Source organism: Mastomys coucha, unplaced genomic scaffold, assembly GCF_008632895.1.
Source record: "Mastomys coucha isolate ucsf_1 unplaced genomic scaffold, UCSF_Mcou_1 pScaffold15, whole genome shotgun sequence".
Classification (NCBI taxonomy): domain Eukaryota; kingdom Metazoa; phylum Chordata; class Mammalia; order Rodentia; family Muridae; genus Mastomys; species Mastomys coucha.
Genome location: NW_022196897.1, coordinates 141855116 through 141858822, shown reverse-complemented (window position 1 = coordinate 141858822; position 3707 = coordinate 141855116). Strand labels below are relative to the sequence as shown.

Genomic DNA, 3707 nt, shown 5'->3' with positions numbered 1-3707 from the left:
CTTAAAAAAAAAAAAAAAAGAAATGCCTTCTGAAACAAGGTCACAGAAGGCGCTATGGCTTGCTGCTTGTTCGCTTTTTCTGATCAACCTCTCTGGAGAAATACCTGCTCTGTCCTGAGGACACACAAGTACCTAAGGAGGCCCAGGAGAAAGCATTAGGCCTTCTGCCAACAGCCCTGTTGGGAACCTTTTCAGCCCCTGATGGAAAGGTTCAGACCACGGTCGGCCTTGCCTGAGCCGGCTAAGCCAGAAACATCGCTGATCTGCTCCATACTTCTTCCCCATGGTGAATGCCTGAGATAATAAACTGCGGCTTAATACTAAACTTGGACTAGCTCCTTGTACAGCAACACAACTGGAACGCTGCCAAAGCTCCTCCCAGGTCTAATGATACCTCCTAAATTCTGTTATTTTGTTTTGTTTTGTTCCCAATAAAACAGTTAGAGAATCTTTTTAAAATACAAAACAGGACTGCAGAGGTGGCTCAGGGGTAAAAGTGCTAGCTGCCATTCCTGACAACCTGAGATCAACCCACAGAACTCAGAGTTGAAAGAGAGAATGCCCTCATGAGAGTCATCCCTGGCCTCCACCTGAGAACTGCACCATATGCTTGTACACACATATGCACTCAGAATCAAAACTAACAGGCAGAAACAGCCAGGCACAGTGGGACAAACGGACAGGCGGAAACAGCCAGGCACAGTGGGACAAATGGACAGGCGGAAACAGCCAGGCATAGTGGGACAAACAGACAGGTACAGTGGGACAAACGGACAGGCACAGGGACAAATGGACAGGCACAGTGGGACATGCTAGAATCAGGAACTTGTGAGGCTGAGGCAGAGGGACTGCTACAAATGAGATTCTTCCAAGGGCAACATAGTAAATGTGAAGACAGCCTGGGCTACTTATAGAGACCCAGTCTAAACAAACAAACAAAAAAACACCCCCTAGATAACAGCCAATTAAAGATAAAGAGAATCTATACTTTCCCAGAGTCCTAACTGGCCCATCTTAGCCAAATGAATTAATCCTATTTTTCTGTCATCTCCCCTTTGCTCACTCCTCCAGCCGCACAGCCAGCTACCCTCCTGTGAGTAGAACACAGCAAGAACCACACTCATTTGTTATCCACATGATTTGCTCCCTAGCCAGGCTTCTGACCAAATTCTCACCTTTTTAGTAAGTTGTACAATGTAAAGTACCATGACTTCTATCCATATGTGCAGGCACTCTACTTACCAAGTCTATCTTTCTCTAATTATTATGTATAACAACTTACCAAAATGTAAGGCCCTCTAGTACAAAAACTGGTTTGTGTTTCTTTATTTGAGACAGTATCTTGCTTTGGTGGCTCAGGCTGGCCTAGAACTTGTGATCCTCTAGTTTCTGCCTTCCAAGTATGGAGATTACACACACACACACACACTTTTTTTTAAAGGAAGAGACACAACTGGTTAGTAGCAAAGTGGAAATCAAACTCTAATCTGATTCCAAATCCTCAGATCACTTCATTAGCTGCCAAAGTCAGTCAGAAAGTGTAAGAGCCACAGCACCGCAGAGCATTTCCTAGTGGGAATGAAATAATGACACCCACGCCTGAAGCTTTCCGAGGAAAAGGAACAAACAGAATGTTCCTGAAGCACAGGGTGTAGGGTGTAGGAGCACCAGTAGGACTGCACAGAGCTGGCTTTGATTTTTGTTAAGAAAACTATCGATCTGATAATATTATTATCAGTCCTCCTTTGTAAGCCCTCTCAGGGCCCAGCCTAGACTCACAGGCCTGAAATCTCATTCTTGGGAGGCCAAGACAAATGAGCATTAAGTTCAAACCCAGCCTTGGTAAAATGGTAAGACACCGTCTCGAAATAAAAAGGATGAAAAAGAAAAAGAGGATGTGAGGTTATTATTAGTTCAGTGGTAGAACACTAACTAGCATGCATAAGACCCTGAGTTCAATTCCTTACCAAAGGGGGGGGGGGCGGGAAAGCAGCCCTTTTATTGAAATGTGAGTTTAACCCTGACCTCCACCTCTTACAGGCTAATGTATCAACAACAACTCAAAGGCAATCTAGTTAAGTCATGTAGGGGATTCTAGCTCAGTGTGGAATGTGATTTATGAGTGCTTGTTTCTTCATGCATAAAACGTGAAATCTACAGAATGCACAACACGCAGCTGCGTGGATTTTAGAGGCCTTTGTAGGTAATGCATTGTAGCAGAGCTGTCATCTTTCGGCTATTCAGTAACTTTTTTAGTTACTGGTAGTCATAGGGCATAAGAGTTAAAAAGAAGACTAGACTTCTAACAAACAAGCCCAGAACACGAAAGAGAGGCAGAACACTGACTCAGGCAAAGATCGCAAAAGCCAAGAATCAGATTAATTGAGCCTGGTGCAGGCCTCTAGGAAAGGTTTTGAAGAAGTGATCTTTGAGTTCTGAAAAATTAAAGTTCTGATGATGGAGCAGCGGGCTGGGACCGGACTTTCTGGGGAAGATCACATGCAAAGCCGTAGGGGCCACAGGGGAGCTGCAAAACTCCCGGGTGCGCGGAGAGAGGTCCGCAGGGCGCACAGCATCTCATCCCGTCAGCTCTGGGCTACGGCAGAGGGCCACCCGCGTGTGAGGTTTTCCTGGGCGGCGGCTGCAGCAGGAAACTGAGGAAGGCAAGCCCTGACCACTGGGACAGGTCCCAGCCCCTCTCTGGGCCCCGGGCTCCTCCGGGAATACAGGAAGCCGCTGTCCAGGCGACATCCCGCGGGCGCCCTGGCCTCGGACCGTTACGTTCAGCGCCTCCCGCCTGCCCAAGCCCCACCTCACCACGGCCGGCTCCCGGGGATCCCGAAGCGCTCCGCAGCTACCCAGGCCGCTGCAGCAGCAGCCCACAGGCCAGGCCCCGGCGGACCTCGGTCCGGAGGCCAGGCCCCGCCCCCCAAACTCCCGCCCTTTCGTGGGGGACCGCCCAGCCGAGCCGAGCGCCGGGGTGCGGGTGCAAGCCTCTCGCCATATTAGGTACTGGCAGCCAACTTACAAGAGAAGCCCAAAAGGAAAGAAGGGTTATAGTGAGGCGCACAGTCGCCCTCCAGAAATAAAGACAGTCACAGTCTCTGAATTCTAGCCCTGAACGTTCTGAGGTGGAGGAGAAACACTCGCCCTCACTTCCTCCTGTGGCTTCCGAGTTAAATACTGCGCATGCGTAAAGCCTCTAGGTGCACCTGCGCACTGTCCCGCCAACGAAGGCGAGTGTGGTAACTGCGTGAAAGCGGATAGCTGCAATTAAATCTGGGCGAACGAATGTCTCAGCTTTCGATCTTTCCTCATCCTCCAAGCAGCCTCAGGAAACCCAACATTTCCAAACAATTCTGTGTCGTTTGAAGTACTTGGACCTCCACAAGCCCTAAATGCTACTTTGCCCGGTTATGACTACCCTTACATGGCTGCGTTCCGCTAGGAACGGGGAGTTCTTTTGATAATATATTGTACAATCATTATTAACGTATTTTCTTAGCATTGGATATTTTTAAAGATTTATTTATTTCATTTATATGAGTACACTGTAGTCTTCAGATATACCAGAAGAGGGCATCAGATTCCATTACAGATGGTTGTGAGCCACCATGAGGTTGCTGGGAATTGAAATCAGGACCTCTGGAAGAGCAGTCAGTGCTCTTAACTACTGAGCTATCTCTCCAGCCCAGCATTAAAATTTT

General features: G+C 48.2%; 1 protein-coding gene across 5 annotated transcripts in view; it reads right to left on the bottom strand.

The window, feature by feature from the left end:
- Positions 1-3158, bottom strand: part of Cep250 (centrosomal protein 250) — a 41903-nt gene extending 38745 nt beyond the window's left edge. For 3 of the 5 annotated variants that reach the window (XM_031372443.1, XM_031372447.1, XM_031372446.1), the window contains exon 1: positions 2818-2958. The gene's annotated coding sequence lies outside the window, so the exon portion shown is untranslated. Of the gene's footprint in view, positions 1-2812; positions 2959-3028 lie in introns of those variants that run through there. The other 2 variants (XM_031372445.1, XM_031372444.1) reach the window with 2 other exon arrangements.
- Between the last annotated feature and the right edge of the window lie 549 nt (positions 3159-3707).